This window comes from Neovison vison, chromosome 4 (genome assembly GCF_020171115.1).
Source record: "Neovison vison isolate M4711 chromosome 4, ASM_NN_V1, whole genome shotgun sequence".
Taxonomy (NCBI): domain Eukaryota; kingdom Metazoa; phylum Chordata; class Mammalia; order Carnivora; family Mustelidae; genus Neogale; species Neogale vison.
The window spans coordinates 155822950-155847445 of NC_058094.1; the positions used below are offsets into that span (position 1 = coordinate 155822950).

The following is a 24496-nucleotide window of genomic DNA, read 5'->3' on the forward strand; positions in this document are numbered from 1 at the left end:
GATTTTTGAGAGCTAGTCTTTATCAAGATAAAGCAATATCCCAAATCTTGTTTAATAATTTTTTGTTGTTGTTTTTAAGGAAATGAGTATTAGATTTTATTGGATTCCTTTCTAGTCAAATTGAGTGAACTTACTAATTTTCTTATTTGACAACTTTGTCATGTTGCATAATTCATCATAGTAGCCCATATGTTGCTGGCCTTTCTAGTGACTACAGGATGGAATTACACCTCCTGTTTTTATCTAAATTATTACGGCATAAGACTTTGCTGGCTTTTTTTGCTCTAAGTTATCTCCATCTCCAAGTGTGTCCCTCAACTATTTATCACACTGATTGTTGTCTTTTACCTTGCCTCTCCATTTCTACCTCTGACAGATCCCCTGCAGTAGCCTCATGACAGCTGCTGGGCACAGCTGCCCTCCACCAGTGATGGCTGCTCACAGTGGCCAGAAGTGGTCACTCCAAGAACCTGCAGGCCCTTCTTGTGGAGGGTTGGTGCCACCAGTGAGGGCACAGACATAGCCTCTGCTCAGAGACAGGCAGAGAAAAGGGCACATTTTTTTCTTTCTTTCTCTGATCCAAGGCAGTTCTCACTCTCTTTTAGTGTGAAAAGCAGTGGGGACATCCATTCTCAGAAAGTGAAATTGGACCGCTACTCTCAAGAGTTATGATCTGACCTGACCGCCACAGCTTGATAGTATCTTTGTCAAAGTATGGCTTATTCAACTTTAAACAGTATTCCGTGTGTGATGACTAACACCCGGAACACCAAGTACATTTCCTTGTCACAGTCTCTCCTCCTGCATGAGGTGAGGAATAAATTAGGATTATAATCACCCTCCTGAATTAGCTCCAGCTCCTAATTTTCCCTGGTCCAGTGCTTAGACAAGGATAGACGGTTTTCAGGAATGGAGCGGGCTGAAAAACATCAAACATGTTGTGACACAGCTCTGTAATTAACACCTTGATCAGAGTGTAATTGCTTTTTTCTGTTGGTTTAAACCTTTGGAAGAGTTCACAGAACTGCCAGGACCTACTGGGGGGATCTCTTCGCCTAAAAAGGGAGGGTTGCCCAATTGCAAATTCTACTTTTTTGTTTTAGAATGTGACACCTGATTGTAAGGTTGCTTCTGGTTTTGAATTTTAAGATCCAGTCTGTTTAGGTACCCCATTACTAGCTACTGAAATAGATAGAATTTTTATATCAGCAATAATAAATGAGATTATATCAGAGTTAAAAGGCTATATAAAATGAATTCTTTTTACTTAACAGCAAAATTCCTTGAAACATTATCTTCTGAACTCTAAGAGTCACATATGTTTTTTAGTGTTTAAAAGTCCTTATTTTGAAGAGTCCAGCAACCTTTTTAAGAGACAAGTCTTTGATAAATAATTTCTGATGGATATTGATATATTCATCTACTTGTTTTGAAACCAACTTTGGAAGAGTGTATTTTCCCAAAAAATTGTCCACATCATGCAGTGTTTGAGCTTGATTGGTGTATATTTGTGTGTGCTTTTTAGAAAATAATGTCCAAAATTCTACTGTACCTATTGTTATATCCTTTTTCTCGGAGCTACTTTTATTTGTGCTTATCAGGTGTAACCTCAAGTATACAAAATTTTGGGAACATACTTACTACATAAATTAAACAACATGATTAAAAAAAAAAAGATTTATCCATTTATTTTAGAGAGCCAGAAAGAGAGAGAGAGAGAGAGAGAGAGTGTGTGTGTGTGTGTGTGTGAGAGAGAGAGAGAGTTGGGGGAAGGGCCAGAGGGAGAGGGTGAGAATCGCAAGCAGAGGATGGATCCCAGTGCAGGGCTCTGTCTGACTCTGACCCGAGCCAAAGCCAAGAGTTGGACCCTCAATTGACTGAGCCACCCAGATTCCCCTAAATGACATGATTTTTTAAAAAACAATTTCATTGAGGTATTTTCCATGTCATAAAATTCACTCCTTTCAAGTGTATAAGTTAATGGATTTTTTTTTTTTTTTTTAGTAACTTTACTGAGTGGTGCAACCATCACCATAAATCAGTTTTAAAACACTTTCCAGGGGCACCTGGGTGGCTCAGTGGGTTAAGCCTCTGCCTTCAGCTCAGGTCATGATCTCAGGGTCCTGGGATCGAGTCCCGCATCGGGCTCTCTGCTCAGCAGGGAGCCTGCTTCCTCCTCTCTCTCTCTCTGCCTGCCTCTCTGCCTACTTGTAATCTCTCTCTGTCAAATAAATAAATAAAATCTTTAAAAAAAAATAAAACACTTTCCAGTTATCTACTAATATCCCTCATTCTTATTGAAACTTAATCCCCATTCCTATCTCTAGTGATTGGCCAGGCAATCACTGATCTACTTTTTTGTAATTATAAATCTGCCTTTTCTGGCCATTTCATATAAAGGAAACACACACTATGCATTCTTCAGTCTGGCTTTTATTTGATGTTTTGAAGTTCATCCGTGATGTCGCATGTGTCCACAGTTCATTCCTTTTTAGTATTAAAAGTATTATTTTATTTATAGATATATTGTGTCTATACATTCACCTGATGATGGCATGCAGGTTGTTTTTGGCAATTATGAATAATGTTGCTATGAACATTCACATGGAAGCCTTTTGTGGATTTAAATTTTCCTTTAGTTTCATGTTTAATTGTTTTGAGAAATGCTAAACTGTTTTCCAAAGTAGACTTTTTGCTTTTTTTTTTTTTTAAGATTTTATTTATTTATTTGACAGAGAGAGAGATCACAAGTAGGCAGAGAGGTAGGCAGAGAGAGGGGGGAAGCAGGCTCCCTGCTGAGCAGAGAGCCTGATGAGGGGCTCGATCCCAGGACCCTGAGATCATGACCTGAGCTGAAGGCAGAGGCTTAACCCACTGAGCCACCCAGGCGCCCGACTTTTGACTTTCTAATGTACAGTAACAGCTGTTTTTTTTAATAAGTTCTATTTTGCAAGAGGGGTGGCGTTAGGTATAAATAGTTGCTAAGCTTTCTGGATTTCAGTTTCATATCCATTGCAAGTCTGGAAAGAGCTCCATACTTCTCATGGTTATGATTTCATGCTCTTTGATTCATAATAAAACTCTACCTTTGAAATACTATTGAATTGTTGACACTTTTTAAGGGATAAGATTCTACTATTAATACTTTACATAGGAATTTTATATAGACCACACATTTCTTATACCACAGCTAAGTCATATCTCATTTCTTCTCTTTTGTTCTAAGTTGAAAAATGGTAGTTTTAAACTGTGACTTCTTTATTTTTTTTTAAGATTTTATTTATTTATTTATCTGATAGATCACAAGTAGGCAGAGAGGCAGGCAGAGAAGGGGGGGGGAGCAGGCTCCCTGCTGAGCAGAGAGCCCAATGCAGAGCTGATCATGACCTGAGCTGAAAGGCAGAGCCTTTAACCCACTGAGCTACCCAGGTGCTTCTAAACTGTGACTTCTAACATTAGACTTTATAACTTTCTTTCACAGGTGGAAAGTCTCCTGGGCTTAGCCCAGAATGGCTTTGATTGTTAGTTGGACATACCTTGACAGCAAAGCCCACTGCACGAGAATGGGTGGGCGAGTGGAGTAAAGGGGGCATTGAATATGCCCGACCAAGAACCAGAAAGTGATCCAGTGCTAAAGCTGAGACCTTGGAAATTATTTTGAAGGGGGCATTTGGAAGGAATTCTGGAGCAAAAAAAGGGACCCCAAGGGCTGGAGACTTTTAAAGGGTTCATAAGGCCAAACTCATGGGTGAAGAAAAATCTGTGCAAGGCTCAACTTAGTCCTTTTTTCTTTTTTGTTAATATACAGTGTATTATTTGCCCCAGGGGTACAGGTCTGTGAATCATCAGGCTTACACATTTCACAGCACTCACCATAGCACATACCCTCTCCAATATCCATAACCCAGCCACCCTATCCCTACCCCCCAACCTCCCAGCAATCCTGTTTGTTTTATGAGATTAAGAGTGTCTTATGGTTTGTCTCCCTCCCAATCCCATCTGGTTTCATTTTTTCATTCTCTATCCCCCACAACTCCCCTCCCTGCCTCTCAAATTTCTCATATCAGAGAGATCATATATTGCCTTTCTCCGATTGACTTATTTTGCTCAGCATAATACCCTCTAGTTCCATCCACGTTGTTGCAAATGGCAAGATTTCATTTCTTTTGATGGTTGCATGGTATTCCATTGCATATATATACCACTTCTTCTTTATCTATTCATCTGTTGTTGGACATCTAGGTTCTTTCCATAGTTTGGCTATTGTGGATATTGCTGCTATAAACATTCAGGTGTATGTGCCCCTTTGGATCACTACATTTGTATGTTTAGGGTAAATACCCAATAGTGCGATTGCTGGGTCATAGGGTAGCTCTATTTTCAACTTTTTGAGGAACCTCCATACTGTTTTCCAGAGTGGCTGCACCAGCTTGCATTCACACCAACAGTGTAGGAGGGTTCCCCTTTCTCTGCATCCCTCCAACATCTGTCGTTTCCTGACTTGTTAATTTTAGCCATTCTGACTGGTGTGGTATCTCATTGTGGTTTTGATTTGTATTTCCCTAATGCCGAGTGATGTGGAGCACTTTTTCATTTGTCTGTTGGCCATCTGTATGTCTTCTTTGCAGAAATGTCTGTTCATGTCTTCTGCCCATTTCTTGATTGGATTATTTGTTCTTTGGCTGTTGAGTTTGATAAGTTCTCTATAGATTTTGGGATACAGCCCTTTATCTGTTATGTCATTTGCAAATATCTTCTCCCATTCTGCCCCTTTGGTTTTGTTGACTGTTTCCTTTGCTGTGCAAAAGCTTTTGATCTTGATGAAGTCCCAATAGTTCATTTTTGCCCTTGCTTTCCTTGCTTTTTGTGATGCTTCTAGGAAGAAGTCGTGTGGCTGAGTAGAAGAGGTTGCTGCCTGTGTTCTTTCTCCTCAGGGATTTTGATGGATTACTGTCTCATATTGAGGTCTTTCATCCATTTTGAGTCTATTTTTGTGTGTGGTGTAAGGAAATGGTTCAGTTTCATTCTTCTGCATGTGGCTGTCTAATTTTCCAAACAGCATTTGTTGAAGAGACTGTCTTTTTTCAGTTAGCAATAATTGCACCTCGGATAAACCTCATTGGCGACAATACTGCCACTGCACAAAGCTGAAACTGTCTTTTTTCCATTGGACATTCTTTCTTGCTTTGCCGAAGATTAGTTGACATAGTCTTGAGGGTCTATAACTGGGCTCTCAGTTATGCTCCATTGATCTATGTGTCTATTTTTGTGCCAGTACCATACTGTCTTGATGATGACAGCTTTGTAATAGAGCTTGAAGTCCGGCATTGTGATGCCACCAACTTTGGCTTTCTTTTTCAACAGTCCTCTGGCTATTCAGGGTCTTTTCTGTTTCCATATAAATTTTAGGATTATTTGTTCCATTTCTTTGAGAAAAATTGATGGTATTTTGATAGGGATTGCATTAAATGTGTAGATTGCTTTAGGTAACATAGACATTTTCACAGCATTTGTTCTTCCAATACATGAAATGGAATGTTTTTCCATTTCTTTGTGCCTTCCTGAATTTCTTTCATGAATGTTTTATAGTTTTCTGAGTACAGATTCTTTGCCTCTTTGTTTAGGTTTATTCCTAGGTATCTTGTGTTTTGGGGTACGATTGTAAATGGGATCAACTCTTTAATTTCTGTTTCTTTTGTCTTGCTTCAACTTCGTCCTTTTATAAGAATGGATCAGAGCTGAGCAGACAGGGGTCAGGTCTGTATATGCCTACATATTACTGGTCTGTTTAAGCTTTCTGCATTGTGGTTTGTTTTTAAAAGTACAGCCTTACTGCAGATTCACTGTCTTTCATCTGATTGTTTATGACCTTGAGATGTTTTTAATATTTTAATTTTTAATATTACCTGTTCTTTTTAATAGGGGGATCTCGAGATTTCAACACATTTTTTTTTGTTTTTTGTTTTTTTTTTCCAATTTATTTATTTTCAGAAAAACAGTATTCATTATTTTTTCACCACACCCAGTGCTCCATGCAAGCTGTGCCCTCTATAATACCCACCACCTGGTACCCCAACCTCCCACCCCCCCCGCCACTTCAAACCCCTCAGATTGTTTTTCAGAGTCCATAGTCTCTCATGGTTCATCTCCCCTTCCAATTTACCCAAAAGCACATACCCTCCCCAATGTCCATAACCCCACTCCCCTTCTCCCAACCCCCCTCCCCCCAGCAACCCACATTTTGTTTCGTGAGATTAAGAGTCACTTATGGTTTGTCTCCCTCCCTATCCCATCTTGTTTCATGGATTCTTCTCCTACCCACTTAAGCCCCCATGTTGCATCACCACTCCTTCATATCAGGGAGATCATATGATAGTTGTCTTTCTCCGCTTGACTTATTTTGCTAAGCATGATACGCTCTAGTTCCATCCATGTTGTCGCAAATGGCAAGATTTCGTTTCTTTTGATGGCTGCATAGTATTCCATTGTGTATATATACCACATCTTCTTGATCCATTCATCTGTTGATGGACATCTAGGTTCTTTCCATAGTTTGGCTATTGTGGACATTGCTGCTATAAACATTCGGGTGCACGTGCCCCTTTGGATCACTACGTTTGTATCTTTAGGGTAAATTCCCAGTAGTGCAATTGCTGGGTCATAGGGCAGTTCTATTTTCAACATTTTGAGGAACCTCCATGCTGTTTTCCAGAGTGGTTGCACCAGCTTGCATTCCCACCAACAGTGTAGGAGGGTTCCCCTTTCTCCACATCCTCGCCAGCTTCTGTCATTTCCTGACTTGTTGATTTTAGCCATTCTGACTGGTGTGAGGTGATATCTCATTGTGGTTTTGATTTGTATTTCCCTGATGCCGAGTGATATGGAGCACTTTTTCATGTGTCTGTTGGCCATCTGGATGTCTTCTTTGCAGAAACGTCTGTTCATGTCCTCTGCCCATTTCTTGATTGGATTATTTGTTCTTTGGGTGTTGAGTTTGTTAAGTTCTTTATAGATTTTGGACACTAGTCCTTTATCTGATATGTCGTTTGCAAATCAGTTGCATTTCTCTACACCAACAACAAGACAGAAGAAAGAGAAATTAAGGAGTCAATCCCATTTACAATTGCACCCCAAACCATAAGATACCTAGGAATAAACCTAACCAAAGAGGCACAGAATCTATACTCAGAAAACTATAAAGTACTCATGAAAGAAATTGAGGAAGACACAAAGAAATGGAAAAATGTTCCATGCTCCTGGATTGGAAGAATAAATATTGTGAAAATGTCTATGCTACCTAAAGCAATCTACACATTTAATGCAATTCCTATCAAAGTACCATCCATCTTTTTCAAAGAAATGGAACAAATAATTTTAAAATTCATATGGAACCAGAAAAGACCTCGAATAGCCAAAGGGATATTGAAAAACAAAGCCAAAGTTGGTGGCATCACAATTCCGGACTTCAAGCTTTATTACAAAGCTGTCATCATCAAGACAGCATGGTACTGGCACAAAAACAGACACATAGACCAATGGAACAGAATAGAGAGCCCAGAAATAGACCCAAATTTATGATATGGCTGTTAAAATGTTGGGTGAACAAAACCTTTGCAAGGTGAAAGATTCAGTTTGAGTAACTGGACACTTGTTCTATAATAACAGTATTTGTTTTATGTAAAGACTGTGTTTAAGGGTGAGGCATAAGGTATGTGCTTACTCCCAGGTGGTGCCATCTGCATAGAGATGACTTATCGTTCTTGGTCTCTGAAATATTTTTCTCACACGTGCAAAAAATATGTATCAGTTTTATCAATCACTGTGAATATGCCTGTATTTTCTCAGGCTTCAGCTGTTGGACTAAGTCCTCAGCCAGTGAGATCTGATGTGGAAGGTTGTGCTGTAGACCCTTGTCCCATGAGTGTTGACTATAACCATTCTCAGGGAGTGTGGCCATGTTATTCTTTGGTGGTTCTTTTATTTAGTCTAAAACAACAGTTTTGACCTCGAATGTTGTAGAAGTGATAGTGCTAGGCGTGCTATCCAAGAAACAAAGACAGGTTAATAGCCTTATAGAGGCTTAAAAGGCCTTTCCTGGAAACTGGTAGAGGATAAAGATCAGCTTGAGCTTCCTTCCAGGAAATGGCCCCAGGATCGTAGGATAAGAAGGCACAGGCAGTAAGGGGTGACCTTGTGGTGTGATGATAGGAAGGGGTCATGAGTACTCTTGTAGCAAGGTGGCTGGTTGCAGTCGGAGGAACAGTCGCTGGGAAGAACTGTGGGTGCCTGTTATAAAGCTAGGGGATTTGGAGAGAAAGGCTGTGGTGTTAGAAGGTGGAAGAGGATCCGTCCGTACTATATCCTCCAAACTAAGAAGGCACTTTGAGACTGAAAAATGAAGGAAACCACTCCATACCGTTTACACAGTTTTATTCAGGGTGACTAACTTAGTGACAGGCAAAAATCGGGTGAATGGATGATCTATGTAGTACACAGCTATCCTCCTCCAAGCCCAGACCATGCTTTTATAGAGTAAGGGGCGTGGTGGTGACGTCATAGTATGGTTATCTAACATCATGCCATTGTGTGCCAGAAAATCTAACTAGTTAGCTACATTGGGGTCCTTTGCATGCCAGTCATCTCTACTAGTTGCCCCAGGTGGAACCATCTGTGCACCACTTCAGTTAAGATCAGAACACACCGGGGCGCCTGGGTGGCTCAGTGGATTAAGCCGCTGCCTTCGGCTCAGGTCATGATCTCAGGGTCCTGGGATCGAGTCACACGTCGGGCTCTCTGCTCAGCAGGGGGCCTGCTTCCCTTCCCCTCTCTCTGCCTGCCTCTCTGCCTACTGTGATCTCTCTCTGTCAAATAAATAAATAAAATCTTTAAAAAAAAAAAAATCAGAATACACCTTCCTGCAGCCTGGTCAGGGCATACATTAGCTTCCATGGACCCGGAACATGCAGTCCTGAGGGAGGTCACTGCCGCCCAGGCATGAACAAGACGGAGGGCCAAAGATGGAGTCAGTGTTACCAGGTCGAATCAGCTGTCACTGGACCACCCTTCTGTGCGGACTGTGCTAGAATAACCCTGTGTAGGACCTTTTGCTGGGCTGTGTCCCTCGCTCTCACAAGAAAATTAGAAACGTGTGGTGTAGGATACATACTAGGTTAGTGTCTATGGCAGGGTGTTTACATATGAATCCCATATTTAATTCAGGTAATGTTTGTATATTTTGTTTTAAGAAAACCGTCTGGTAACATACTGTGATCATTAGCCCATGTGAACTTCAAATTTATCCAGTTCAGATGTGTTGGAGAGGTGAGACCAATAGAAGCATAGGCAGTCTCTCTGGAGGTTATTCTGTGTGCTGCCTTGCTCTTCTCCTAAAAATTTTTAGGATTTTTTTTTTTTTTAAATTTTTAAGTAATCTCTACATCCTTTGTAGTCATGGTTGAAACAGCAGATGGGCCTCTTCAATTCACAAACATACGTATCGCTCTCCAGGAAACATAATAAAATAGGTGTTACAGATAACTTCTTTTCAGTCCTAGCCTAGAGAATTTAGCTTCCCTGGTCTATTCTTTTAAAAGAGAAACTATTGTGCAAAAACAAAAATGGAAGATTTGCCCTAAAATAAATCCGTTTTTTATATTCTCTCTGCTTATGTCCCAGAGGGAAGAAGAATTAGCGAATGAGTGATTAATCCTGCTCTTTGCTTATGCTTTATTTCCTGAATCAAAAATTAAAAACAGTCGAGCTTTACACCTTAACCAGATGCATTTCCACATGAGTTTTTATGTTTGGTTCTTTAAGGTAAAGTATATGATGTAGGATATTTCAGTGAACTTAGACCATCAGGCTTTCATTATGAATGGGCTCTTTAATCAAAACATCTTTTGGATAAAAAACAAGAGTTATGGGAAATTTGCATGTCTATTAAATAGAAACAGATGGAAAGCTTAAATAACTCATTTTATTCAGTGCATATATAAAAAACACCTAAAGTTGGGAGTACCTGGGTGGCTCAGTTGTGAAGCATCTGCCTTCAGCTCAGGTCATGATCCCAGGGTCCTGGAATCGAGTCCCCCAACAGGCTCCCTACTCAGTGGGGAAGCCTGCTTCTCTCTGCCTGCTGCTCTCCCTGCTTATGCTCTTCCTCTGTCTCTGACAAATGAATAAATAAAACCCATAAAAAATCACCTAGTGTGAACTTTATTTAAATCACCATGTGTTTTATAATCACTCACACATACACATACATCACCTTTTCCATATTTGACTTACTCCTATGTGAGTGGGTATTTCCACAAGCTCTAGAGCGGAGATTATTCTTATCATGTGTAAAACAATTATTCTATTCAGTTTTGTGTTTTATGAGCCTTATTAATTTTATGAAACATGAATAAGAAATCAGTATGGTATGCCTCATAATTTCTTTTTTTTAATTTATGTTTTTTAATTTTTATTTTAAATAGGTTCCGTGCTCAACATGGGGCTTAAACTCACAACCCTGAGATGGAGTCACATGCTCTACAGACTTTAATTAGTTAATTAATTAATTAATTAATTATGGTTGAAAAAAATTTTTTTAGGATTTTTAAAAAAAATTTTAAGTAATCTCTATACCCAGTATAGGTCTCAAACTCACAACCCCGAGATCAAGAGTTGCAAGCTCTACTGACTCAGCCAGTCACTTGCCCCTGTTTTTATTTAAATACAAGTTAGTTAACATACAGTGCAATATTAGTTTTAGCTGTACGATATAGTGATTGAACACTTCCATACATCACCTGGGATTCTTACATAACTGATTCTTTTTTTTTTTTTTTTTAAAGATTTTATTTATTTATTTGACAGAGAGATCACAAGTAGGCAGAGAGTCAGGCAGAGAGAGAAGCAGGCTCCCTGCTGAGCAAAGAGCCCGATGCGGGGCTCGATCCCAAGACACTGAGATCATGACCTGAGCCGAAGGCAGCGGCTTAATCCACTGAGCCACCCAGGCGCCCCTTACATAACTGATTCTTAATCCTAACTCGTTTTTGCCAAATGATTAGTTAAAAAAGAAAAGAGGAAAGAAAAGAAAGTTGACATAAAGAATTTAAATTTAACTAAAGTAACATCTATTGTTAGAGCTAGAGGGCCAATATGGACTGGGCACAATCTTTTAAACAGTTTATATTTATAACATTGTATGGTGATAATTCTTAATCCTTTGTTTGGCCTGGAGCACTCTAAGATCCTGAAATCTCTTCAGAAATAGAACTCAAGAGGCCCCTAGGTGCCTCAGTTGGTTAAGCTTTTCTGCCTTGAGCTCAAGTCATGATCCCAGAGACCCAGCTTCAAGCCCTGCTCAGGCTTCCCGTTGCTCAGCAGGGAGTCTGCTTCTCACACTGCCTTTCATCCTGCTTGTGCTCTCTCTCTCTCAGATAAATAAATTAAATCTTAAAGAAAGAAACAGAACCTCAAAAAATCAGACTGTTTTATGTTTAAGTATCAGTGTATTTAAATATAGCATTATACCCCTTTACATGCTACTTCCTAGTACTAGAAAACTAATTACATTTATTTTTCTCTGCTGGTATTATTGTCAGAGATAATACCTCCTTTAAAAAAATGAACTTTTGGGACACCTGGGTTTCTCAGTGGGTTAAAGCCTCTGCCTTCGGCTCCAGTCATGATCCCAGCCCTGCGATAGAGCCGCACATCGGGCTCTCTGCTCAGCAGGAAGCCTGCTTCCCCCCTCTCTCTGTGCCTGCCTCTCTGCCTACTTGTGATCTCTGTCTGTCAAATAAATAAATAAAATATTTTTTTAAAAATGAACTTTCTATTTCAATCAATGCATCAGTATTGATTGTTACTTGTAGATGTGACTTGAAGCTTGAAAGTATTAGAAGAGAATTTGTTTTATACTGTTTGCTCATTTATTTACTTATTTGTTCATTCACTGATATGTCCATCCAGCATATATAGAGCACTTACTACTTGCTGGGCATTCTTAGATTTGGGGATAGAGAAATGAGAAGGTAAGGATCCTTGTCTCAAGAACATGACAGATGAGTCTGGGTACAGACGCAGACAGGGGTGGACATTGTATGAAAAGGCATGACACAGGTATGGACAGCGACAGTGGTAGTGTGACAAAACTGTATTAAACAGAAGAATATCGTTTGCTGGAGATATTTATTGTTAATTTTTCTGCAGATACCAATCCTTGTTGGCTAGTTTCATGTTTTTTACATTGTGACTGATTAAAACTTTTATTTAAGAGCTTTTAAATATTGACATGTAATACGTATACTGGAATAGTCCAAATAATGTATATGAACAATTTAAAAATATTATAGGGACGCCTGGGTGGCTCAGTTGGTTAAGCAGCTGCCTTCGGCTCAGGTCATGATCCCAACGTCCTGGGATCGAGTCCCATATCGGGCTCCTTGCTCGGCAGGGAGCCTGCTTCTCCCTCTGCCTCTGCCTGCCTCTTTGTCTGCCTGTGCTCACTCGCTCTCTCTCCCTCTATCTCTGACAAATAAATAAATGAAATCTTAAAAAAATAAAATAAAATAAAATAAAAATATTATAAAGCGAATACCAGTTTAACCACACCCAGGTAAGGAATGTTATCAGTGCTCCCCAATCCTATAGCATACTCTGTCCTTCCCCACCACTGGAAACAACTACCCTGACTTCTGAGAATGATTTCAGTGATTTTCTTTATAGTTTTATCACCACTTTATGCATCCCTAAACACAAAGATACACATCTCTCTCTTTTTAAAAAAATTTAAATGTAGGATGGACTTGTGCATTTTTATTTATCTAATGTTTACATTCAGTTATAGTTATTATTCTTTGTGAGGCTCAAATTGTCCCAAAGTTGGCTAACAGGAGCCCTTTTATTTTGGCTCCTATGTCCTTATGATATGACCCCATTAATTTTTAAGGGCTCCTTTGCATCCTGGGACAAGAAGAAAGCTTTCTTGTCTATGGGACTACCGGGTTTATTTTAACTTTAGAACAGATTTCTGTTTTTTTTTTTTTTTTTGTGGTGAGTGGTTTATGGACTGATACTTATCTTCATTTTGCTGTTTTGATTGTATGTCATCATCATCTTATGACCTAGAAAAGCCAAAGACTGACAGCTATCACTTACTCTTATTTTTAACCAAATAGTCAACCACCTGATTCAATGACAAAAGCATTTCAATGGCATGTCTCTGGGGAGGATTGCCTTACACGTAATAATTAAATAAAGCAAAGTAAAGAATCTCAGATACAGCTTTTTTCATAATATCATGGTAGTTAATCATATGGGGGGGTTGAAGTGTCAGGATTTTGAAGGATCATCGGAGTTTTAAGGGACTAAGTTCTTAGTATCCTCCAGGCTGAAATAGTCAATTAAAAAGGAACTACATTTGTTTCCTGACCCAAAGTGAAATTCTTAATGTCTTTTTCTCTTCCAACCAAAAGAGATTTAATTAGAGATCTGTGCACCCTAATCAGTTTTAACTCAGATTAAAGAATGGTCTTACTGTTCAGGGTACCTTTGACCATGTGGGGGAAACAAGTGACCTACCCAATGATGGACAGTGCAAGATGGTCAGAGCTGTTCTAGTGATCTCACCTCAGGGAGAAAATGGACAGTCTTCCCAGAAAGGGCTTCTGTGAAAATTTCACAGAAAAAAGGATATTTCTTTCATGAGTTTTAAGCTGTGCAATAGGGATTATGTAAAGGAGAGAAAAGGAGAACAGTGATATGATTTGCTGATGTGAACGTCCTCCGGGCAGAGTTGCATCAAGTTCAGGGCTCTGAGGAGGGTTAGGAGGCCAAGCTGCTTTGTTAGGAGTGGGGCTTGACTGGGGTGAGATTTGCCACACTAAGGACTGTGGATGTGATCTGATTGGTAAAAGGACTGTCAGGTTTTTACATGATTGAATCTGAAAGTCAGTACTTGAAAGAAAACTTTGATGGTAGTATGGGAATTTGATTAATCATGAAAACAAAAACCTGGTATATTTTGAGCTAACTCAATAAGAATGTCCTTGTATTAGTGGTTTTGATTTTCAGAGTAATTCCTGACTCTCATAGGTCGTATTACTTTTTAGGTCTACCATAGGTGGTGATTTTACTTACTGTACTATGAAACTATTTTCCTATGGCACATTTTGATAATGCGTTAGTTAGGATGCTTTGGGCTAAAAGTGAAAGAAAAAAAAGTCAAAGATTTGTATAGTAGAAGATTATCTTACATAACTATAAATCCAAAGGCTGGGCAGCCCAACCCTATACTCTAGCTTTGCTGCTTTGCCATTATTCTTGTGGACAGAAAAGACAAAAAGACTCCCTCATCGTCTTTCTTGCCATTATTCTCATGGACAGAAAAGACAAAAAGACTCCCTCATCGTCTTTCTCACGCCAGGGAACCAGGAAACCTTTTTACTGAAACTTCCAAAGTCTTCTTGGCCAGGATTGGGTCAAACTTTTTGCTAACCCAGTCTTTGGCAAAGGTAAAGGTATCTCTGTGATTAGTTGATACTAGTTAGGATCACTCTAGAGGTAAGGTAAGGTGAGTTCACCTTTACCTATCATATGGGAAAAGGTATGTTATCTGACCCATTTGGGGTTCTGTTAGCTAGGGGCATATAGGGTAGATTTTGGAGAGATAGCCATCAGGGTCTACCAAAGAATTCTTTGTTGAAGGTGACCTTCAAAGAATAGATGCTGTGCTGTTGTAGTACTGCTGCTGAGTGCATTCCAAAGACTTGCTGACATGAGAACCGTCCGATCTAAATGCACACCCTTTTGTACTTGATCCAAGAAGAGGAGCTCCCTTTTTCAAAAAGTAATATGTCACATGACAGTAAAACCTCAAAATCCTTACTGAATTTTACTCTTTGGTTTTGGTAATCCCATGTACATCTTATTATTCATACCCACTGAGACCTTGTAATAAATTGCTTTAATTTTTTCTCATTTTAGTAACTTTTTCCTAAGAAGCTGAGTAATCAGATTAGAGGTATTGAATGTCAGGTTGCCCAAGAATAGTTACAGGTATGCTGTGAAATTTAGACCTCCGGCTGCCAGGTTCTGCCCCCACCTGAGCCAATAGGAAAGTCAGGATGCCTCAGGCCTTTACATCCTTGCTTTGCCCCTTCCACTGCCTTACCGGTCACATGGAATATGTCCTGCCCCTGTTGGGTGATCATCTACCTACCTTGGACCTGTTCATCACCTGTTTGCCAATAAATTAGTCCATGATTGTGTGTTGGCTGGTTCTAGTCCCGTTCTTTGTCCATGTATGTAACTTTTTTATAGGTGTTCGTGCCTCTGGGGTTACTCAAAGGACTGAGTCTAAATATTGTTATTTCAGACCAGCTAGGAAGACAGGGAACGGTTTTGAGCACTGTGATATCTCTTAAATTTTACTGCACAAAAAGAATGATATGCACCGAACTAGCCCAATTCAAAGGATAGTTAGAGCCCTGAACCCCAATGTACACCAGACCTCACTGAGAGTTTCCAAACACTCACACAATAATCATTTAGAGGAAAAACAGAAAACCATTTTAATAATGGAGGCTAATAAGTTTTCTGATATACAATAAAATATTTTTAAAAAAGATTTTATTTATTTATTTATTTAACACAGAGAGAGAAATCACAAGAGAGGCAGGCAGGGGTTGGGGGAAAACAGGCTTCCTGCTGAGCAGAGAGCCTGACACAGGGCTTGATCCCAGGACCGTGAGATCATGAACCGAGCCGAAGGCAGAGGCTTCACCCACTGAGCCACCCAGGAGCCCCTACAATAACATATTTAAAAACTCCTCTTTTAACAAAAATTTTTTGAGTAGTTTTTTATTAATTAAAGTCAATTTCATAATGAAAATGGTTGTCATTCTTTTTTTTTCCAATTTATTTATTTTCAGAAAAACAGTATTCATTATTTTTTCACCACACCCAGTGCTCCATGCAAGCTGTGCCCTCTATAATACCCACCACCTGGTACCCCAACCTCCCACCCCCCCGCCACTTCAAACCCCTCAGATTGTTTTTCAGAGTCCATAGTCTCTCATGGTTCATCTCCCCTTCCAATTTACCCAAAAGCACATACTCTCCCCAATGTCCATAACCTTATCTCCCAACCCCCCTCCCCTCAGCAACCCACAGTTTGTTTCGTGAGATTAAGAGTCACTTATGGTTTGTCTCCCTCCCTATCCCATCTTGTTTCATGGATTCTTCTCCTACCCACTTAAGCCCCCATGTTGCATCACCACTCCTTCATATCAGGGAGATCATATGATAGTTGTCTTTCTCCGCTTGACTTATTTTGCTAAGCATGATACGCTCTAGTTCCATCCATGTTGTCGCAAATGGCAAGATTTCGTTTCTTTTGATGGCTGCATAGTATTCCATTGTGTATATATACCACATCTTCTTGATCCATTCATCTGTTGATGGACATCTAGGTTCTTTCCATAGTTTGGCTATTGTGGACATTGCTGCTATAAACATTCGGGTGCACGTGCCCCTTTGGATCACTACGTTTGTATCTTTAGGGTAAATTCCCAGTAGTGCAATTGCTGGGTCATAGGGCAGTTCTATTTTCAACATTTTGAGGAACCTCCATGCTGTTTTCCAGAGTGGTTGCACCAGCTTGCATTCCCACCAACAGTGTAGGAGGGTTCCCCTTTCTCCACATCCTCGCCAGCATCTGTCATTTCCTGACTTGTTGATTTTAGCCATTCTGACTGGTGTGAGGTGATATCTCATTGTGGTTTTGATTTGTATTTCCCTGATGCCGAGTGATATGGAGCACTTTTTCATGTGTCTGTTGGCCATCTGGATGTCTTCTTTGCAGAAACGTCTGTTCATGTCCTCTGCCCATTTCTTGATTGGATTATTTGTTCTTTGGGTGTTGAGTTTGTTAAGTTCTTTATAGATTTTGGACACTAGTCCTTTATCTGATATGTCGAAAAATGGTTGTCATTCTTAAGCCAGACTTTGTGAAGATCAAGTTATCTCTCACCACTTGGGTAATCTTTTTTTTTTTAAGATTTTATTTATTTATTTGACAGAGAGAGATCACAAGTAGGCAGAGAGGCAGGCATAGAGAGAGGAGGAAGCAGGCTCCTGCTGAGCAGAGAGCCCGATGCGGGGCTCAATCCCATGACCCTGGGATCATGACCTGAGCTAAAGGCAGAGGTTTAACCCACTGAGCAACCCAGGCGCCCCAACCACTTGGTAACGTTTTGGCCCCATTTACTTTCTGCCTCTCTCTATCTAATATTGTTGTGGATCTAATTCATATCTCTTAAAAAAAAGTATCTTTTTCTGACTCTGACCCCATTCTGGTTCTTCTAAAGCTTGTGGCTGAGATTGTAGCAGAAAACAAAGCTCAGTAGATGTGACAGACAATGCCAGTTCTCACTTTGCTATGTACCTGGTTTAAAGTGCATAATCACACAAACTTGCTAATTAAAAATTACCATGTGCATAGATAAGTATTCAGAGCCTAAGTGGCGACTTGGTTCTGAAGCAGAAGCAGCTCTTTGGCAGTGGGTTTTCAAGGCCTTTAGTTAACTAGTAACACATGGCTGTGGCTATGAATACCAGAGGATTTTAGAGAAATCACAGATGTGCATTTATTCCTTCCTCTGCAGAAATGATCTTGGGAATCATAGGGCCTCCAGGTAGAGCTTAGGGTTTTCCCTCATGTATGCTGTTGATTGCTACTGGGCAGCCTCCAGAAGAGCTCTCCTTTTGTCCAAAAGGGCACTTCTCACACAGGTCATAAGCCAGCGGGCAAACCCATTTTCCTAGGGACATCTTACCTCCAAGTTTATCCCAGCTATGCAAAATCAGTTTCTGCGTTACTGTCTTCCTCATTAACAGTTTTCTGAAGCCTGGTGACCTCAGCTTTCACTGCAAGTTACAGTTACCTGGGGAGTTTGAGAAACTACCAGCACCTGGGTTCCACCCCAGACCAACAGCTTCAGGCTTTTCATTGTGGTCCCCGCACCAACAGCATCCACGTCATCTAGGAAATTGTTAGAAAGGAACGCTCTGGGTCCTCACCTAGACCTACTGAATCAGAACTTCTGGTGGGTGGGACCCAGGAAACTGCTTTAACAAGCCCTCTGGGTGTTTTGGATGTGCATTCAAGTTTGAGAACTTTTGATCTAGTGTTTTTTCCTTCTGACATTTACCTCATTTTTTCTCATGATCTTGATATAGTCCAGAACCTAATCCTACTCTGTACTTAATTAAGTGCCACTTATCCCCTTACATATATCCCGAGAGGAAGTCTTTTGGTAAAGTTTCTCAGGAATTCAAAATTATTTTCACTCATATTATAAAAAAGGTAAGTAATGTCTTCTGGATAAATCCTGTTGAAAACTATGACCAATTTTGTTGTTGTTGTTACTGTCTTTTTTTTTTTTTTTTTAATTTAAACAAGCTTGGCTATTACAAATTAGTTTGAAGGTATTGAATGGGCCCTGTGTGGCTTGCTCTGACCTAAGGTATTATATTGATATATAAGGTATTATATTGGTATATAAGGTATACCTTATATAAGGTATATATAAGATATATGGTATATATGTATGTGTGTGTGTATATATATATATATATATGGTATATATATATATTGGTATATAAGGTATTATATTGATATATTGAATGGGCCCTGTGTGGCTTGCTCTGACCTAAGGTATTATTAATACCTTATTATATTGAACTGGAAAATGGTGGTTTGGCCACTTAGTCACCATGAGTTTATTTTGCAGTAACAGGGACATGGCCTTGAGACCAGGTTATTTGGAATTTTAGATCCAGGAGTAGACAGGACATTCTAGAGGTTCACAGTGTAATAAGAGAGAAGAGATAGCACAATGGGAGATCCTGGGTAGCAGATGGGACTGGTTGGCTAGCTAATAATGTACTGTGTTTCCTGAAGGACTTGAGTCATCAGTGCGTAAGTTTGTATAGAAGAAGACTTAGTCCAAAAATTCTGGAGTAGCAGGTTCTCTGGATTTGTTGTCCATGTTTAGGTGTTTGATTAAATGGTACCTGTACCAACAAAGAGGCACTATGGTCAAGTGGTTAGCAGCATCGACTTTGTAGCTGGACTGCCTGGGTTTGAAGTCAATGCTAGTTACTAGCTGTGTGGTCTTGGGCAAGTCAGTTAACTGCTCAGTGGCTGGGTTTCTCCATCTGTAATAGTAATAGGGGTGGTAATAGTATTTTCTCTTGGGTGATTAGCAGATTACATGGGTTAATGCATACCACAACCCCAGAACAGTGACTAGCACATAGAGGTGTTCTGCAATATTTAACTATTCTTAGCTAACAGAGGGACTTTTTCTTAAAGACTTGCTATGAGGTCAGCTGTCTTGAAGGGACTGGCTAACTGAAACCTTTAGGATAAAAGGGAGTTAGGAGCTGAGATTAGTGTTGGAGGGGTTTTTTGTGTTTTTTTGGTTTGTTTGTTTTTAAAGATAAGTAACAGTAAGGTAGCTGGGTGGTGCAGTCTGTTAAGCATCCTCCTCTTGGTTTCAGCTCAGATCATGATCTCAGGGTCCTGAGATTGAGCCCCATTATCAGGCTCTGTGCTCAGTGCAGAGTCTGCTTGACACTTTCTCTCTCTCTCTCTCCCTCTGCCCCTCCCGCCACTATCTAACTAACTAACCAACCAGGTTTTAGTGAAAATTCCAGAGCCTTATTAATATTCATGGACTTGATTAGCACACTGAACATATTTAAATTATAGAATTGAAGAGTTCTGAATACTCATTTGGTGTTCTGAAACCCCCACAACTCCGTACACAGAAAGGTTTTATAAATTTGCAGTAACTTATTTGGCATTTAAAAACCTCACTTGAACGTATGTATATTAGCTTTGTGTTGCTGCCATAACAAATTACCCTAATGTAGCTTCTTGAAACAGTACAAATTGATTATCTCACAGTTTCTCTGTGTCAGACATGCAGGTACTGCTTGGCCCACCTGGTTCCCTGCTCAGTCCCACAGGCCTCAGTCAACGAGTCATCCAGGCTGTGCTCCTTCCTCAGTGCTCTGGGGAAGCATGTACTTCCAAGTATTTTTAGGTTGTTGGCGAAATTCAGTGTTTTGAGATTATAGGACTAAAGTCCCACTTCCTTGCTGGCCCGTGTCCGTGGATTGTTCTTTGGGAGACTGCCCATGTTCCTTGGCCAGTGGCCCCTTCCTCTAGCTACAGAAGCAGCAGGACCAGCCAAGTGCCCCTCTGCCTTTGAATCACACTGACCTCCCCTTTCTGCCTCATCTTTTCTCTGCCATTGTTTTCTATAATATCTCTGATCGGCTCTAATACCTTCCTCTTCTGCTCCTAAAGGCTCCCTTCTGTGATTACAGGTTATCTGGTCACCCAGATAATTTAGGATAATTTTTCTGTTTTAAAGTCAGTTTATTAGTAAGCTTAGTTCCATCTGCAAAGTCTCTTTGTGACCTAGATTAGCATTTGATTGTCCAGCCAGAGAATGGGAATCTTGGGGGACATTGTGAAAACTGTCCCTGCCCAATGCATTCAATTATTTAATAGTCTTTATTTATCCTGCTTTTAGTGTGACTATCATTTGGTACAGAAATATCAATGTTTGATTATACCTTGTTGTCCTTGATCCTGCTGGGACAATTATGCAATATATGTACACTGTTGCACTTATAAAATTAAAAAACAATTCTCAACTCTAAAACACAGCTGGCCTCAGGGTTGTTGAAAAGATTGTGGAGTTATAATAAAAAGTTACTGGTGAAAGATATTTTAAAAAGCATTTTTATTTATATTATATTTTAAAATGTTATAGAATGGTACATATGTAACACTCAGTACTTGAGAACAGGGAAATGAATGTGTTTCAGATTCATATTTAGAGAACTAAAAAGGATTTTCAAGATAAAATAATTATTTTAAAGTTTCAGAAGGAGGCATGAATATTACAGATAAAAAGGGAAAGGTAGAAGATAATAATGTTTGTCAAATATGCTATTAACTCTATACAGTCACATGCTCGTGCACACACACACACACACACACACACGTATTTCAATTTGCTCGGGATCACAGGTCTAGTCATTGCGGAACTGGAATTTGAACTTGGTTCTGACTTCAAAGTCTGCTTTCTCCATTCATCAAAGAAGAATCTATTTAGTAGGAGATCTGGGATTTAAACATTAGCCTTCTGTCCTACCCTGTTAAAATAGTTGTTTTAAATTCATAATTATAGATTTGTAAGTGTTTTTTGAAATATATGAAACATTTTGAAACTTCAGGGCAATTTATAATGCTTGTCTGATTACCAAAATCAATTTGTATTTAGGGTATGTTATGTAGGATTAAAAATTTCCAGTATTTTAGGATTTTTTAAAAAATTTTTATTTATTTATTTGACAGAGATCACAAGTAGGCAGAGAGAGAAGGGGAAGCATGTTCCCCACTGAGCAGAAAGCCCGATGCGGGGCTCTATCCCAGAACCCTGGGATCATGACCTGAGCCGAAGGCAGAGGCTTTAACCCACTGAGCCACCCAGGCGCCCTCAGGATCTTTTTTTTTTATCAGTTAAACCTTAAGAGTAGAGTCTCTTGAGTATTTTATTCATAGATGAATTATTTTTTTTTTAAGATTTTATTTATTTATTTGACACACAGAGAGAGAGATCACAAGTAGGCAGAGAGGCAGGCAGAGAGAGAGGGGGAAAATAGGTTCCCCACTGAGCAGAGAGCCTGATGCAGGGCTCGATCCCAGGACGCTGGGATCATGACCTGAGCCAAAGGCAGAGGCTTTAACCCACTGAGCCACCCAGGTGCCCCATAGATGAATTCTTTATTAAAAATTATTTACCATCTAGAGCACTTGGGTGTCACATTTAGTTAAGGATCTGCCTTTGGCTCAGATCATCATCCCCGCAGCCTGGGATCAAGCCCTGCATCGGGCTTCCCGCTCACTGGGGAGCCTGCTTCTCCCTCTCCCTCTGCAGCTTCCCCCTGCTTGTGTTCGCTCTCTCTCTGTCAGCTAAATAAAAATCTTTAAAAAAAATTATTTGCCATAAATTGCCATCTTTCAAAATGACACACGCTGTTTGTCAATTTAACAGTGATTATTGAGTGCTAGAAATAATAATACACTTTTCTAATATTGGGACATTTCATAACATTTGGTGTTGTTAAGTTTAGATATCCAGCTTGTTCTTCTTTTTCCATAAAATATTCTCTTTTGAAAAGTAAACAGCTCCTGTACTGATTCTCTTTAAACTCCTTCTTGCTGTTTTGGTCTCTGTTTTCTCTATGTGGTAGAGTGTTGACAGAAAGCAACTGTACAGAGAGATAAAAATATGCATCAATTAGAAAAGCAAATCACAGTGTAGTTTTCAAGCGAAGTATTTTAGCTAAGGCACAAAAAACACAGCTGTAATAAGTGTCTGAATAGGAATTTGTTTCAGATTGTTCCTAAAATAATCTTACCATGTTCCATTTTATGATTGTCACAGGGGATAAAAAACCTGGAATTGGCATGCATATTCATGATTGTGCATTACTTTGAAAAATAAGTATGTAACTAAGACTAAAGATTTTCCTAATGTTTTCATTCTGTTCCTGTTATTTTGTTTTTGTATCCACAAAGAAAATATTCTAGTTTAGCATGATTTATTATGATAAAATTTTTTAAAATCTTGGTTAAGGACCAACTTTATGATTGAACAAAATAAATGTTATGTTACATAACATGGATTCTTTAACAAAAATGTTACTTTAAAAATGAAGCTTTGAGATAGATGCCTATACTGAATATGATTATTTGAATATTTACCTGTTTGGACTAAAGCTTAGAAATATTTCTTTCAGTAGGAATAAATACAGTTTTAATTCACAGTGATATTTTGGAAAGTTAAGAAGTGGAATGACTGAGAAGAGAACTAGGTTTTGTTTTTAACCTTGGTCTTGAGGAAGGTTACTAACCATCTCTTTTGCTTGCTGTTTATTATTTGTCTTTGTTTTATAGACAAAATTGCAGGTCAGGAAGTAAGATTGTATTATCTTGGAATTTCTTCTATCATTTTAGGGGTAAGGAAATTGAGATTGGTTAGATTTTATGTGATATGATCCGAAGAAGACACTTTATTATATTTTTTATATTTTAATTTAATTTCAGTTAATTAACATTTAGTGTATTACTAGTTTCAGGTAGAGTTCAGTGATTCTTCAGTTGCTAAAGAAGACACTTTATATTCTGGGTCCTGCGTATCTTTAGCCAGAACATATAGAAACATTCCCATGAAAGACTTTGAAAACTCAAAGGGTAAGTTAGGAATAAATAATTCGCTCTTGTTTAGAGATCTGGTATTTCCCTGTCCTGCAGAGGACTTCAGGGCACGCTTACCAGCTTCAGGGTGTACTGTGTCAGGAGAACAACTTGCCACCGAACAAGATACTGTTATTTTCTTCTCTGTGAGGAGAATATTTCATGGCATAAAAGGAAAGTTAAGAAAGAAATGATGGTTGGGTGAGCCTGGTGGGTATTAAGGAGGGCACGTGTTGCATAGAGCACTGGGTATAGTGCATAAACAATGAATTTTGGAACACACACACAAATAAAATTAAAAAAAAAAATAGAACTGATGGGCTTTCATAAAAGTCAAAGAACAACCAGATTTCAAAGGGGAATTTTCTGTAATGAACCAGAGAGGAAAAAGACCAGATACTGAGGTCAGAGAAGTACAGTGATATGGGTGAGGCAGAACCCCTCCTTTAATGCAACTTGGATGAGAAGCATCATACCTAGTGATGGGGCCTCCACCCTACTGGCCATTTTATGAGACTGTTTTTACTTCTTTCTTGATCCTAACCCAAGAAACAGTTCATTTTTAAAGAGGCTGGGCTCGGCCCAAAGGAATAGGATTAGGAAAAGCTTCTTCTTGGCTGAGATAAGAGGAGGATGTGAAGTGTTGGAACCTTTAGTTAGAACGAGCAATCCTTTGTCAGAAGTGTACGCGTTACTGCCAGAAAAGTAGCTGCACAAATTGTGAAATTGATGCTGATTTTCAGTGATTCAGTAGGGTCAAAATGAAAAGAGGTGAAACAGGAAAAATTATGAAAACTCAAATAAAATTTTGTTCGGAAAAGGCAGACAGCTGCAGGAGGTATGCCGTGGAGAATGGGGAGTCTGCAACGATCTGGGATAAATGAATTTAAGGAGACTTCGAGAGGCAGAAGGCTAGACAACTATTAACTCCAAAAGAAATTGGCAACTGAGGAAAGACACCTGGGTGACTCAGTTGATTAAGTAACTACCTTCGGCTCAGGTCATGTTCCTGGAGTCCAGGGATCGAGTCCTGCATCGGGCTTCCAGCTCCATGGGGAGTCTGCTCCCTCTGACCTTCTCCTCTCTCATGCTCTCTCTCACTCTCCCTCTCTCTCTCAAATAAATAAATAAAATCTTAAAAAAAAAAAAAAGAAAGAA

General features: G+C 39.4%; 1 protein-coding gene and 1 pseudogene across 15 annotated transcripts in view; one reads left to right on the plus strand and one right to left on the minus strand.

Moving 5' to 3' along the window:
- The window catches only part of ADAM22 (ADAM metallopeptidase domain 22), a 224121-nt gene that overhangs the window by 42180 nt on the left and 157445 nt on the right, over nucleotides 1-24496 (plus strand). The gene's annotated exons all lie outside the window — the stretch shown is intronic.
- On the minus strand, nucleotides 5032-5149 carry LOC122905649 (annotated as a pseudogene).